We start from the raw sequence: 16,564 nt of genomic DNA, 5'->3' as shown, positions 1-16,564 counted from the left end.
TTGTATAAATTATATGAATCCAATTTTTTTGTGTTAAGCCAAAAATGAAAAGAGAACAAAAATCGTGAATTCTGGTTCAGATGATGGATTGAATGCATTCTTCTATTTTCACTCCATCCCAAACTCCTGGATATTTTAAATCAAGAGTGAGAAGAATGAGAAAAGAGACAATTATAGCAATGTATTGGAAGCATGTGGTAAATAATAACAAAACAGAGAAAACTACATCCTTGGGCAGCTTTGGGAAAGCAGAGAGGGAACTGGATTTATACTACAAAATTTCCAAAACAATCAGCTGCCAGAACACTGGAATCCAGGCATTCACCTTACAGGCAGAAGATTGGACATACCTTCTCTGGGAAACCTGACTAGCTCAAGAGGAAACATCTTAAGATATTGACATTGGGAGTTCCAGCCAGATCACCCTATAAAGAAAGTATATTCAACAAGACCCATCCATGTTTTGAAGACTTTAATCAGTTTTTTAGTGCCTCAAACATGTAAACATAACCAAAGACCATCAGACATATGAGGAAAGCTTCTAATGTGAGCAATAGAAATACTACTGATTTTTGTATGTTGATTTGTTTCTTGTAACTTTACTGCATTCATTTATTCTAACAAGTTTTTTTTTGTGTGTGACAGTTTTAGGGTTTCCTAGAAAGAAAATCATGTCATCTATGAGCAGAGACAATTTAACTTTTTCATAATTTGGATACCTTTTATTTTTCTTGCCTAATTGCTTTGGCTAGGATTTCCAGTATTATGTTGAATAGAAATGGTGAGAGTGGGCATCCTTGTCTTGTTCCAGATCTTAGAGGAAAAGTTTTTAACTTTGCACTAGTATGATGTTAGCTGTGGGCTTATTATATATGGCATTTATTGTGTTGAAGTACATTATCTAGTTTGTTGAGTTTGTATCATGAAAAGATGTTGAACTTTGTCAAATGCTTTTTGTGCATCTACTGAGATAATCATATGTTTTTTTCCTTCATTCTGTTAATGCAGTATATTACAATTCTTGATTTGCATATGTCAAACTATCTTTGCATCCCAAAGATAAATCCCACTTGATTATGGTGAATGGTCTTTTTAATGTGCTATTGAATTTGGTTTGCTCATATTTTGTGGAAGATTTTTGCATCTTTGTTCATTAGGCATATAGGCCTGTAATTGTCTTTTCTTGCCGTGTCGTTGTCTGGCTTTGGTGTCAGGGTAATGTTGGCTTGTAAAATGAGTTTAGAAGAATTCCTCCTCTTCAATTTTTTTGGAAGAGCTTGAGAAAACTGGTATTAATTCTTCTTTAAATGTTTGGTAGAATTTAGCCTTGAAGCAATCCCTGAGTTTTTCTTTGATGGAATATTTTTATTTCTGGTTCAATCTCCTTACTCATTATTGATCTGTTCAGATTTTCTATTTCTTCATGATTCAGTCTTAGCATGTCATATGTTTCCAGGAATTTACCCATTTCTTCTAGGTTATCCAATTTGCTGCTGTGTAATTATTCATAGTAGTCCCTTATGATTCTGTGTATTTCTGTGGTATCAGTTGTAATGTTCCCTCTTTCACTTCTAATTTTACTTATTTTTCTTTGTTAATCTAGCTAAAGTTTTGTCAATTTTGTTTATGTTTTTGAAAACCAATTATTCACTTTGTTTATCTATTGTTTTCTAGTCTCTATTTCATTTATTTCTGCTCTGATCTTTGTTATTTCCTTTGTTCTTCTAATTTTGGGTTTAATTTTTACTTTTTTCTTGTTTACTGAGGTATGACATTAAGTTGTTTATTTGAGATGCTTCTTTTTTAATGTAGGCATGTATTGCTGTAAACTTTCCTCTTAGAAACTGCTTTTGCTGCATCCTATAAGTCTCAGTATGTTGTGTTTCCATCTTCATTTGTCTCAAGATATTTTTAAATTTTCCTTTACATTTCTTCTTTGACCCATTGGTTGATTGTTCAGGAGCATGTCATTTAATTTCCACATATTTGTGAATTGTCCAGAATTCCTCCTGTTATTAATTTCTATCATACCATTGTGGTTAGAAAAGATACTTGATATTATTTCAATCTTCTTAAATTTGTTGAGACTTGTTTTGTGGCCTAACATATGATCTATCCTGGAGAATGTCTCACGTGCACTTGAGAAGAATGTGTATCCTGCTTCTGTTGGTTGGAAACAAACACAAAAATAAATCAATTTAGAGGAAGTGAAGATTTTGTAAGAGAAAAGAGCATATGTACAATCATGTGCTGTATAACTACGTTTGGGTCAGTAACAGGCTGCATATATCATGATGGTCCCATAGGATTATAATGCCTGTGTATTTTTTTACTGTAACTTTTCTATGTATAAATATGTTTAAATACACAAATACCATTATGTTACCATTATGTTACAATTGCCTACAGTACTCAGTACAATAATATGCTGTACAGATTTGTAGCCTAGGTGTAATTGGCTGTACCATATAGCCTAGGTGTATAGTAATCTACACTATCTAGGTTTGTGTAAGTACACTCTACGATGTTTTCACAACAATGAAATCACCTACCCATCCATTTCTCAGATATATCCCTGCTGTTAAGTGACACATGACTGTATATGTACATTCCAGTCCTATGTCAATATCTTTAGGGAGAAGATATTGCAATCATGAAACAACATCAGGATGTTTTATTAAAAAGAAATAGTCATAGAGAAAAAAGAGCTCTTAGAAATTAAAAATATGAGAATCGAACTAAAAAACTCTACAGAGGGATTGAAAGATAAAATTGAAGAAATCTTTCAGCAAATAGAGCAAAAAGATAAGGAGATGCAAAATAGAAGAAAAAAAGAAAAAATAGTTTAAGAAGTCAAATATGCAAACAATAGGTGACACAGATAAAGGGAATAGATAAAATCAGGGAAGAAAATCAACACATAAATTATTTAAGAAAACTTTCCAGAATTGAAAGACATGAGTTACCACACTGAAAGAACCACAAAGTGCCCAACCCAATGAATAAAAACATACCAATATCACTGTAAATTATTATGAAATTTTAGAATGCTGGGGACAAAGATAAGATACAACAGGGTTTCAGAGAGAAAATACACTTACAAAGAAACAGGAGTTAGAATTTTATCATACTTTGCAGTTGCAATGTTGGAAGTTAGAACTACGGAGCAATACCTTCAAAATTCTGAGCAAAAACAATCTACAACCTGAAATTCTATACTCAGACAAACCATCAGTAAAATGGGATAGAATAAGAACATTCTCAGACATGCATGATTTCAAAAAATGTACTTTCTATCCATCCTTTCTTAAGAAGTTTCTGTAAGGTGTGCTCCATCATAACAGGGGATTAAGCCAAAAAGAAAAGGACATGGAGTACAGGAAAGAGAAGATCCAACACAGTATAAAGGCCAAAGATATGCCCAGGATGATATGGAAGGGTGAGCCAGGACAGCAGTTATAATACCAGACCATATAGGAACAGGCCAGAAGGCTCCAGGAGATTCTCTGAGATGAAATTGACTGACCATCAATACGTTTGAACATACGGGCAGGAGATTGGAACAACTGGTGAAGAGTTTGAAGTTACTTTAATGTAAGTATATAGAAAACCAAGCAAGCAAAAAGACCAAAAATAATTATTAACTCTAGGGAAAATAAAAGGTTGTTCAGGAAAGGAAAAATGTTTACAACATGGTTCAGCTGTGGAAACCACTAACATAGTTATAAAAATGTAACCGCTGAATATTGATTCAACCAAAATTATAATATAACTGCAATGGAAGGATGGGGAAACTGAAAAAGTGTGTGGTGGTTGATGGGGAGGAGGAATGAAAGAGAACTAAATTCTCTGTCTTCCATCATGGTAGGAAATCAATAAATAATGCCTAAAAATGAAAACCCCAAAAGTAGCAATACAAGCATGTATGGACGTTCAGTCATTTCAGCTGAAAATCATTGCTTCTGGGAAAGGGAAAGTGAAGGTGGGGAAGCTGATAATTTTTGTAACAAACCTGGTGAAATAGTTTAATTTAATAAAATACACATGAGTAACTTTGACATAAACATTTAAAAAATTTTAAATAGTGTAGATGATCCTCCCTGCCATTCCACTTATAAGGCTGTTTATGCCCAAGGGTAAGAGTGAGACCACGGAAACAGCTCTGCTTACCACCCAAACCCCACCTTCATTGCTTCAGCTCCTGCAAGTCTCTCATGTCAGGATTGTCAAAGGTGTTGTTGACAACACCTGATTTTGCCCTACATGCTGACTTTAGAACCTAATGCCTGATTAAGAGATGCCTACTCTATATGAGAGGGGCTTCCTGCTTTCAAAGAGAGGTTATTCTATAACAACGTCTCTAGTTCCTTCCAACTCCTAGACAGGGCATAAAAATATGCAAAACCAACTGGAGTTATACAGACTCCTGCCCAAGGGCCTATGGGGTTGATGAATGACTGGTGTGGCTGGAGCCAAGGAGAGGTCACGGAAGGCACTATGGAGGAAGCTGTCAGCTCTGTCAACATATTCTGCTTCTTAAAACTGTGCACCAGAGTAGGAGGAGGGAAAGGATCAGGAAAAATAACTAATAGGTACTAGGCTTAATATCTGAGTGATGAAATAATCTGTACAACAAACCCCCATGACAGAAGTTTACCTGTGTAACAAACCTGAACATGTACCCCTGGACTTAAAAGTTAAAAAAAGAAAAAGAAAAGCTAGTATTAAAAAAAACTGCACCAGCCATCCTATTGTTGTATTAACTTAAAGCATGTCTGAATTGAGGCTTTTTAAAATTTTCCTTGTTTTCCATGTAGTTGAGCACACAAAGTCACAGCTGAAGAAATTATGTTTTCAGCATCCAGTATTGAGGCATTGTATTAGGCTGTTCTTGTGTTGCTATAAAGAAATATTTGAGGCTGGGTAACTTATAAAGAAAAAAGGTTTAATTGGCTCACAGTTCTGCAGGCTGTACAAGCACAGCTCCAGCATCCTCCTCTATCTATGGCCTCAGGAAGCTTACAATCATGGTGGAAGGGAAGGGAAGCCAGCATGTCACATGGTGAGAGTGGGAGCAAGAGAGGGGAGGTGCCAAACTCTTTTAAACCACCAGATCTTGTGTGAACTACCAGAGTGAGAACTCACTCATAACCAAGGGCAGAGCTTCTAAGCCATTCTTGAGAGATCCGCCCCCATGATCCAAACACCTCCCACCAGGCTCCACCTCCAACACTGAAAATCACATTTCAACCTGAGATTTGAAGGGGACAAACATCCAAACCATATCAGGCATTATATAATAAAAGAAGTCTGTGTCTGCTGTCCGGCTGAAATGCCTCATAATAAGGAGAGGGGTTCCAACAGTCATCAAAGATGCCAAATTGCAAGCAGCAAGTGGATAAGTAATAGGACTCAGGCTTTTTGATTTCCTTGGCTATATCTTTAATTCGACTTCCACCTGTCTCACTGTTGGCTACCAGTGGGACTACCAGAAATCACAGGAGTGCAACATCTGTGGCAAGGCAGAAGCAAACAAGAGATGAAGGGGATGTAAGTCTTGAAGCAGTAGTTGGTTCTTTGGCAAAACAAGTTATCTTGTGATAACTTCATTCCAAGCATTAACATATCTTGTGCCAAAAAATGTAAAATGCCAGAGTGAAAGAAAAGCACTAGACTTCTTAAGGGTCTCATCCAAGAACCCTCTTAAACCTCATTCAAATGCAGTTGTTTCCCTTATCAACTCCAAATGTGTTCAGTGTTCCTCCCTACCCATGGAGGAGTGCTCGGGTTTCTTTCAGGCTGTGATCCAAGCTTGCAAAGAGCCAGTGTCGGGCATGCTGACTTAGAATACCCCATTCTCTGGTCTAGCCACCCCCATGAGATGGCATTTTTGCATGAACAACATGAGGATCCAATGGCTTTCTTCGGGGGGCATTTCAACAAGGCTACAGTTGTGGCAGGAGACACTGTGCATTCAAGTTAATGAAATCTCTCCATCATGCCTTAAGGAAGATAATATATCTGCCCGAGGCATTGTGTAGGTGTGTTAGTACAGATTCTCTGGGAAACAGACTCAGGGGGTGGAGATAGCAGTGTAAGAGATTTATTGGGAAGTGAAGTCTGTGAAAGATAAAAGGGGAGAGAGTAGCATGGGGCATAGAAAGTCTTCAGACGGTGATGAATATCTGATATCTGAAATACAAGGGAAGAGGAAACAAAATGGGGCCAGGAAAACCTCAGCTCAACCCAATGGAAACCCTAGAACACAGATGGTCACTAGAAGAGTTCCACATTGGGCAGAAATGGACACACCCTAGTGCCCCCACCAAGCTCAGTCATTGCCTGGGAGCTGCAGCAGAGCGTGGAATCAGTTCCAATGCCCAGGATGCAATCTGAAGGCACTGCCGATGGAGGCTGTCTACTAACTGCACTTTGTACAGCTGAGCATCAAATTCTTTTTTTTTTTTTAATATAGAAATAGGGTCTCAGTATGTTGCCCAGGGTGGTCTCAAACTCCTGGGCTCAAGCGATCATCAGCAACTGTTATATAATGTTCTATTATGTCTCAGGCTCTAAGCTTGATCTATATCCACAAAGAGTTCACAGTTTAAAAATCAAGTAATTAAAACAATACATGATAAGAACTAACAGAAATGCATGTGAATTATTGCAGAAGCTCAGGGGAAGGAAGGAGAAAAGATATGAAATGATTTAAGCATTTGTTTTACCCTTGAGAAAGGACCCTGTCCATCTACTTCATGTAACACCAACTCTAGTATGTGTGTTGCTCAACTGAGCTTCCAAAGTGGTTTGGTATAGTTAGGCAGCTGATTATTAGTAACTTTCTCTGGAGCAGAAAGTTGAAAAGGAGGTCAAGGTCTCAGTTTCTAAATTTAGACCACACTGGGATTCAAACCAGTCCATTTTTAGAAAATGAAGCACCTACCCCACCTCAATCAAACTGGACTTCAACTCCAAGTGGAGAATGTCAGGCAGATTTCAGCTATGGAAATGGAAAGGTTATGAGGTCCTAGATAATTTTGCTACTCAAAAAGCTAGGAGATGGCTTTTTCCCATTGGGATTTCTTTTGGTAGCATAGACTTGATGCCCAGGAGTGTAAATGATGATCAAAGACTTCAGGTGTTCAACCAACCCCTGATGTGCATGGCTCTAGGGTAAGGATCTATGGCAGGTATTGGGGAATGGAGTAGGGTGCAAAACATGGCCCCTACCATGTTAAGGAGCAGATAGTAGTAGGTTTTGAAAATTCTGCTAGCTCCCATGGAGCTCTCCTTGGTTCTATGACTGTCTTCAGTCTTTTCTGATATCTCTGATCATGACAACCTCAGACTGTTTGAGTCTGCATCTTGCCTGGGCCTTGACTATTACCCTGAGCCCTGCTGCCTCCAGAATACCTAACTGTTCAGTTTCTAGCTTGTTACTGCTATGACCCTCATTGGCTTAAGACTGTATTGCCTTAAGACTACCTGAAGTCATTATGCCCACGTGACCTAAGGGGTGGAAGTCCCATTATCCTCACAGGTGTAGAATGGGATCAGATCAAGTCCTCATACCGCCCATATTAATGTGTAATTATCTGCAGTGGCTCAGAAATCAGTGGCATTCTCTGAACACCCGTCCTGCATGTCTTGAGATGTTTTTATAATTACAGGGAAAGTAGGTCCATCCTATGTAAATTAATACAAAACCAACTTCCAAGTGCACAATGACTTACAGTCTTAATGCAGAAAAAAATACTGCATCTTAATGCAGAACAAAATATTCAAAAATGTATTACAGTTCATTGTCAAAGCTTACCCTTTGTTTCCCTGTTCTGAAGAGGGCTAATAGGAATTCTGTTATGTTTTCTTTATTCTTTTCCTTTTCAGCCCATGGTTTTTATATTTTAGCTACAAATCATCCCATTGGTAAAAGAGGCTCTATTATGAACCACATGCTTCGTCAAAAGTAAACCTCACATTCTTTTCTAATTGTTGCACCCTGACAGGGCGGGGAAGATAGTTTTGTTTTCATAGTGAAGTCACAGATATAAATCTCCCAGGGATTAAGGCCCTTGCAGCAATCCAGCATGCTCACATCATCATGAGGGGTGCTTCAGGTTCATTTCTTTCTGGGAAGGAGAGACAGAGAGAGAGAGAGAGAAAGATGGGGTGTGGAGAGATTTCTTTTAGAAGAGTCAAATTCTAGAGGAGAGCAGAACATTTGTCAGCCCCCAGCTCAGTGTTGACCACTGCACTGGGGGCCAAAAGTTACAGGTCTTAACCTAACCTTGCATCTAAACTAGGCAAACTTCTTCGATTTTCTTTTTCTTTTGTTCTCCTTAGAATCTAATCATGGTATTTCCTCCTTCTCCCTCTCCCTGTCTCCTGTGCTTAATTTGTTTGGTTGTTTGTTTTAACCTGCAGTCTACAGTGATAGGGAAGAAAGAGCACTGACCTTGGAGTTAGAAAGAGTCAGGTTCAAATCCTTTTTCCTCTGCTTTCTAGCTCTGTACTCTTTGGTGCTTGTGCTGAGCCTGTTTCCACAGCTGTTGCAGAGGAATCATAATTTTACAAGATTATTGGGGGAACCAAATGACATAACATAAATAGGTGTCTGGCACAGAGGCCCTGAATAAAATCCACCAGTTTCCGCTGCCCTGACTAAATGGTCTCCTGAAACAGGACTCACAACCAGCAGTCCACTCCAAGAGCTCACCTCCCCAGAGCGAGGATAGTTGATTTGGAAACAGAAGTCAGCTGCCATGATCAGCTATGAAGGTCCAAGCTTAAGATGAAAACTCCTCAGCTTGATTGCAAAAATCAGCCACCATGTACCTCTCAACTGAATCCAAGCTGAAGCCTTCTGCAGAAGTGAAAGAATCCATTTGTTCTCCCCTTGCTCCTCTTCCTGTATTTGCAGGACCTGACATTGTCCCAGGGAAATTAAATTAGGAAAATCAGTTTACATGAGTGATTACTTTTATCAAAATATTTTCCTTTAGCCTACTGAACCACCATACTCTCTCTATCCCTATCCTCCCTCCCTCTACACTTCAGCCTCTTCACTTCCTGCCAAAATCATTGTTGCTAAAAACAATCACGTTTAAAATGGCCTAAAGGATTCTTAAATGAGATGAACTGCTTGCATCATTCAAACGAAGACTAGAAATCCCAAGAACACCCTTTGTGGTGATGAATCATGTGGAAACTCCTCAGCCTGTGGTTCCAGGGCTCCCTCATTTGGCCCTCACTCAGTTTCCATCTTCAGATTTAGCTGGGTTCTGTAGTGAACCTCATCCCAAGGAGGTTGGCCTCCCCAGCTCTCCCTCCTTGCCCTTACTCCTCCCTCTCAGGCCCAGTTTGAATTTCTCCTCTTTGACTTTCCACATAAAATTCCCACCCATCCCTTCAGGCCCATCACAAGCTCTCTCCACCGCCCCACCTTCCGGCGGCACATACACGCTTCAGATTCAGAGGGGTTTAGGTTCAAACCCCCTCTCTGCTACTTATTAGTTAATGAAACTTTGAGCAACTCACTCACACTTTCCTTGTCTCAGATTTCACATCTGCAAAGTGGGGATAACAACACCTCACCGTGTTGTTGGAAAGATTAAATGAGAGACTGTAGAGCACAGAGGCTGTAAGTAGTAATCAATAAATAAGGGCCATTATTATTATCCTGTCAAAATATCTGCCACACCTCTGACTTATTTGTCAGCTAATGGCAGTGCTCCACCACTTGGCCATAATAATATTTTGTTCATGACCAACTGTGGAGATTTTTTGAAAACTTTTATCTTGGAAGAATTTCTCATTGAGGAATATGTAAACCTTATGAGAAAAATTGGATTAGGAAAGCTGAGGTCATGCATAAATCTATAAAATTCATGGCAAATAAGCTTATATTCATTAAAGTCAGTAAAGGCAGAATATTAAACAATGAGACTATAGTAATATTTTATGCATATCGAGTTAGTGATGATTGATTTCCATTCACCGTTTCCTGCTTACCAGAAACTTTTCTGGGACTCTTTGGCTATGCAGTGTTAAAATGATGCCTATATATTCAGTTTGTTCTGTAACAGATGATGCCGACTTGAAGAGGCACCCTGTCTGTGCCTGTTTCTCCACCCAAACATTTCATGCATTTTTGACTTGATGATTTGGAGCTATTGATTCAAGGTATGCCTTCCAATTATTCTTCCCCCAGTCTGTTTTACACCATCTCAGCACCCTTGAAGAAACTGACCCATGCCTGCCTATTGACCATGGGGGACCAGAATTATCCTTCCTCCCTTCCATCTTTCTTTTCCCTGCTTCCTCAAACAAAGAGCACCCAGTGTTTGGAGGAAGAGTGAAGCCAGTTTTCACTGAAGGGCTTCTGTCTTGTTCTCAAAGCTTACCCAACCAAGGAGAGGAAATCAAGCATTGTGGGTCTACTCTAGCTCCTCTTTCCTTTACAATGCACAAAAGGTGAGACCTCACTGCCCAGGCCTTCTGAGGGTGTTCCTTGAGGACATGCCCTTTCTTCTTCACCCACCCTTCTTTCTCTTCCCCTCCTTCCACCCTCTGCCTTTTTCCCCATGTCCCCCTTTGCCATTTTAACGCCTCTACTTTCCCCATTTTTTTCCAGGGAACATTTTCCTTCCTACAAAAATAATTTGACTCCAGGCCCTAAGATTCTTCTAGTGATTGGGCAGTTTTGGCTGTGTCAGGCATTCTCAGGATGCCTCTGGCTTTCCTCCCCACTGACTGCAGACTCCTGGGAGGGGAGGGAGAAGAGGGGTCTAGGCTTCTCAATGGGGAAAAGGTATGGGAACTTCTTCTCTTAACTGAGATTTCTTCTCCCAAATTCCTGAAATTAAACACACCTCACCTTAGGGATTTGTTTCTCTTCAAAGACTCCCAGTTGGGTTCAATTTTTTGTACTTCTAGTAACATAACATAGCTCTTTCTCATGAGAACCTATGGCCCTGACATTGTGCCATTACAAAGGTTTCTTTTAAAAGGTGAACATACAAGGTGCCATGCTTAGATTGCTTCTCCCTAAACAGTAGGTTTTTACAAATATTTTTTCTATATCCTCTATTTTTTTCTATAACTACAGAGGTATGGAAAGGTGGCAAGGGGGAAAAAAGTCTCAGTTTACCCTGCTATGCTTACAACCCTAACAAACCTAACTACTACATTCCCTATTACAAGCTAAATCTTGGAACTGCTCAAAAGAAACATGGAAATGAAAGTGAATTCATATAGGCCAAGATATCTCATTAGGGAAGAAAAAAGGCTATTGATAATGTAATAATCTCTATTTTTTTTTTTGGAGATGGAGTTGTGTTCTTGTCGTCCAGGCTGGAGTGCAATGGTGCAATCTTGGCTCACTGCAACCTCCGCCTCCTGGGTTCAAGCGATTCTCCTGCCTCAGCCTCCTGAGTAGCTGGGATTACAAGCACTGCCACCATGCCCAGCTAATTTTTGTATTTTTAGTAGAGACGGGGTTTCGCCACATTGGCCAGGCTAGTCTCAAACTCCTGATCTCAGGTGATCCACCCACCTTGGCCTCCCAAAGTGCTGGGATTACAGGTGTGAGCCACCGCTCCTGGCCTCTAATTTTATTTATCTAACAAAGGATACTTTACTGTATTGGGATACTTGGCTATCGAATATAATGCTGTCCTATTCCATATATATTTCCCAAATATCTATTTGTGTGTGTGTGTGTGTGTGTGTGTGTGTGTCTGTGTCTGTGTGTATCTCCATATAAAATTGTTCTATATGTATTTTCCTTCTACTCCTAGATGACAAAGTTCTTATGGGCAGGGACCACATCTTACATTTCTTTTGTACCTCCATGGGCCACTTCCCTTCAAAAAAGTATTTTTTGAGAGCGGATTCTGCACCAGTGGATTGGAGAAGTCTCTCTGGGCTCTGTTATCCTGACCATAGCTGCTTGAACCAGGGGTCAGCACCCAACCCCCAAACAGCCATCTATAGGTTGGCCAGCATCAAAGAAAAGTTGGTTTCATGAGACAGCTTTGCCCCCACCTGGGTGGTGATAGATCAAAAGATCAGCTTGGTTCTTAAAGAGAGTTTAAACAATAGATACAGGATCTTGTCATTAAGTGTTTTCTGATATAAAAATACTCCCTTGGGTAATTGGTGGCAGCAGGGGAAAGAGAAATTGACTCACAAAAACAGACATGTCTGAGGGAATAGCCACTAATGTTGCTGAGTTACTGACCTTTCTGCCCAATGACCAAAACTAACACTGTTTGCTAAAGGATGTTCCAGTGGCCACAAGGCTTAGCAGGGCAGCTGCTGGGACAGTTTTGCCAATTCCTGTCTTTCTCGTGTGTCATTATATTGAACATCCTTTATTGGAGTTGATTGGAATGTTTCTGTTTCTTGTATTCCGAAGGAACTAACTGACAGAGTGCCCAGTGCTAGGAGATATAGAAGAGCATGTGGTCTCTATTCAAAGAGACGGATTTATGAGTGGAAAAGTCATTAAGTGGAATGTTTTAATTTTCTGTGGCTGCTGTAGTAAATTGCCACAAACCTGGTGACTAAACCAGTGCAAATTTATTCTCTTACAGTTTTGGAGGTCAGAAATCTCAGAGCAGTTTCACTGGGCTAAAGTCAAAGTGTTAGCAGGGCTGATTTACTCTGGAGGTTCTAGAGGAGAATCCATTTCCTTGCCTTTTCTAGCTTCTGAAGTTTGCCTGCCTTTCTTGGCCTGTGACCTTTTCCCTTCATCACTCCAACCTTCTGTTTCCATCATCACATCTTCTACTTCTGTGTGACATGGGCTTCTCCTGTGTTCCTCTTATAAGGACCACTATGATGACATTGGGCCCACTAGGATAATCCGGAAGAATCTTCCCAGGTCAATCAATATCCTTAACTTGGTTGCATCTACACAGCCCCCTTTGCCACATCAGGTAACATTGACAGGTTCTGGGGATAAGAACATGGACATCTTGGTGGATATTATTCAGCTTATTTCAGGGAGCACATCCTGTGAATGATATAAACAGAGGTCTGTGGAGTCTCCACGAGGGGCAACTGGACCAGGGGAGAGAAGGTCAAACACATAAAAAGGTTCTCAATGAAGCCTCTCTTAATCATAAAAAAGTTTTCCTCTCCCCCTACTCTCTAATCTGTCTATCACCTTAGGATTCCAAGAGAGATATGAGTGTAAAGATCTGCCAAATACATCACTCAGTGTTCCCCATCCCATCCTGATCAAAGTTAATGAACTTGCCCCTTTCTCAAAACAGAACTTGGGAAATTGTCCCACTAGTCCACTTCCCCCAAACAAGGGAGTGCAATGTTGTAGAATTGGAGTCATAGATGGGAGTAAGATTGCTTTGCTCAGAGATGACAGGAGTTGAGATGGGCAGAGACACAAGGTGGTGTTTCTTCGACAGACTCCCAGGTGTGCGGGTTCCTGACTGTGAGTGAAGGACTGTGATCTGAATAACGGCTGGGGTGTGTATCTGAAGAAAATGGTGAGGCATTTATCACTTAGATTTGGGGGAGGAGTTTAAAATACAATAACTAGATAGTCATTAAAAATTATTCCAGACACCCAAAAATTGATATGGGGGAGTTCTATTAGGAAAAAAAGGCTTCATTGACTGGAAAATGGGGAGGTTAATTAAGAAGTAAGAGTGTTTGTAAGTAGGATGTTCAGAGGAGGTGCTGATGTTGTCCTTGTCATTAAATGTTTTCTGATATAAAAATACTCCCTTGGTACTTACGAAGAAGGCTGATTTTCATTATTAGACATTCACTTATTCATTGTAAAATAAAAGTGTGTGTGTATGTGTGTGTGCATGCATATGTATTTCCAATCAAAAGTCAGGAGCGCAGACTATATTATATAGAACCCAGAGATTCAAAGGCCTGATTATGAATGGATAGTTACACGGATAGATTAATGATGGATGGATGGAAGAAGTGTGGTTCATCTGTCATGACTGGTGCCTCTAGCTCTAAGATGTCTGACTTTGAATCCAGAGGAAGAAGTGGGATCACTGGGGTTAGGAGAGTATCCTTTAAAACTTTTGCAAAAAACATTTGCAGTCACTTTTGGTTTCTCTCTGCGGGTTGGATTTAGTTTTCCTGAAGCCCTTTGGGGAAGGGCCATCTATGACTTATGCTCCAGGCAATGGAATGTGGCTTTTTCTTCCCTTTCACCCAGGAGCTCTCAAGCTGCCTCTTTGCTTCCTTCTCTACCTATCTACATGGATTTTAAGCTTATCTGGATACTCATTGTGAATACTCATGAGGGCTAATTTCACTGCATTGCTCCACAAAAGAGTTCCTGGATTCCATATTCTGGAATAATTTAGCAGACTTCAGGATGAATCAAAAGAAGCCAGTCACAGAAAAATGTCCATCAACCTTTTAGTTTAATCACCACTTACGCCTTAAGGGTATGTTGTAACACAGCTGGCCTAGACAGCCTCTCTCCTGCTCCCCTGGCTCTATGGGTTTTCCTCTGGCCCAGCCCACCTGTCCAGGTTCACCTCTTGCCCCATTCCCACTTTGCAGCCTACATTGAAGCCAAATCAAATTATTCACAGCTGCCCTGGTGCTCTGGACTATGTCAAGTACCCTTGACTTTGCTCATGTAGCTGGAGGGTTCTTTCCTCTTCCTCCACATCTCCCCATGTTCCCTTCTCTTTCCCCATCAATCTTTAAAGACTCACAAATCCAAAATATTCTACTCTAAAAAAGCTTTCATTGACAGTTTTCCTCCACCTCCACCCATTACCAAATACTTTCTCCTACACATACTTCTATTACAGCAATGATAATACTGCAAATACATTCACAAGAAGGAAAAAAAATCTCAAGCCAATTAGCAAATGACTAGAGTCTGAGGGAAGTCCACAGTGGAGATGAGTAAGAGGCCTTGTAATGCAGAAGAGCCAAACAGGGATTAAGGGATAATGCTGTAAAAAAGCAAAATAAATAACCAGGGCAGGCTCTGTTGAATCTTACAGAGATGGCCTTCTACGTTAAACATTTTTTGAAGTACAGACATGCAATGCTTAACAAGGAGGATATGTTCTGAGAAATGCATTGTTAGATGATTTAATCATTGTGTAAACACCATAGAGGGTACTTGGATGTACTGAATGTACTGAATACTGTAGGCAGTTGTAATGCAATGATAAGCATTCATATATCTAAACATGGAAAAGTACAGTAAAAATACAGTATTTTTTACTGGGACAACCTTCCAATATGCAGTCTTTTGTTGACCAAAATGGTGTTATGTGGCTAATGAATGCCCACTTAACTGGAAAATACAAATATTCCAGGACTGAAAAAACTATGTCTCTGAGAACCTCTTTCCCTCCTCTACCATATATAGGTCCTCAGGGATGCACTCAGAGCTTTGGCTAAGGAAAGGGGTGCTTACCAGGGCGGCCACATGCATCCTGGACATCAAAGGGATGACATTGGTCACAGCCAGTTCCCTTGTTCCCAAAGATTCCAGAAGGACATTGGCATTGTGGCAAAAGAGCAGCAATGCCAGTGTTCCCACTGGGCATGTCAAGTTGATTTAGAATTAGGCTGAGGAAAGGGGACACTTCGGCCTAGTCCAGGAGACCATGGGGTGTTATTTCCTAGCTTGTTCTTAATTTCTCAGCTGAAGGTAGTGTAATAGACACTGATTATTTGTGGCCACCTAATATCTCTGAACTCCCTCATCTTTTTCTTTTGTGTAACAGCTTTATTGAGATGAAATTCACATACCACACAATTCACCCATATAAAGTGTACAATGCAATGGCTTTTAGTATATTCACAAAATTTTGCAACCATTACGTCAATCAATATTTTCATTATCCCAAAAGGAAATCTTTTTTTTTTAATTACACTTTAAGTTTTAGGGTACATGTGCGCAATGTGCAGGTTTGTTACATATGTATACATGTGCCATGTTGGTGTGCTGCACCCATTAACTCGTCATTTAACATTAGGTGTATCTCCTAATGCTATCCTTCCCCCCTCCCCTGACCCCACAACAGGCCCCGGATTGTGATGTTCCCCTTCCTGTGTCCATGTGTTCTCATTGTTCAATTCCCACCTATGAGTGAGAACATGCGGTGTTTGGTTTTTTGTCCTTGCGATAGTTTGCTGAGAATGATGGTTTCCAGTTCCATCCATGTCCCTACAAAGGACATGAACTCATCATTTTTTATGGCTGCATAGTATTCCATGGTGTATATGTGCCACATTTTCTTAATCCAGTCTATCGTTGTTGGACATTTGGGTTGGTTCCAAGGCTTTGCTATTGTGAATAGTGCCGCAATAAACATACGTGTGCATGTGTCTTTATAGCAGCATGATTTATAGTCCTTTGGGTATATACCCAGTAATGGGATGGCTGGGCGAAATGGGATTTCTAGTTCTAGATCCCTGAGAAATCAACCACACTGACTTCCACAATGGTTGAACTAGTTTACAGTCCCACCAACAATGTAAAAGTGTTCTTATTTCTCCACATCCTCTCCAGCACCTGTTGTTTCCTGACTTTTTA

At 40.1% G+C, this 16,564-nt stretch overlaps 1 long non-coding RNA gene across 1 annotated transcript; it reads right to left on the bottom strand.

Annotated features, from left to right (window-relative positions):
• Positions 1–457: 457 nt before the first annotated feature.
• Positions 458–12,381, bottom strand: LOC129531550 (uncharacterized). The gene is made up of 4 exons (XR_010130005.1): positions 12,245–12,381; positions 8,720–8,926; positions 8,459–8,549; positions 458–2,163 (listed from the first exon to the last, which is right to left on the bottom strand). It is a non-coding gene; the product is annotated as an uncharacterized lncRNA (long non-coding RNA).
• Between the last annotated feature and the right edge of the window lie 4,183 nt (positions 12,382–16,564).

Source organism: Gorilla gorilla, chromosome 12 (assembly GCF_029281585.2).
Source record: "Gorilla gorilla gorilla isolate KB3781 chromosome 12, NHGRI_mGorGor1-v2.1_pri, whole genome shotgun sequence".
Lineage (NCBI taxonomy): Eukaryota > Metazoa > Chordata > Mammalia > Primates > Hominidae > Gorilla > Gorilla gorilla.
This window is presented reverse-complemented; position numbering and strand designations above follow the sequence as displayed.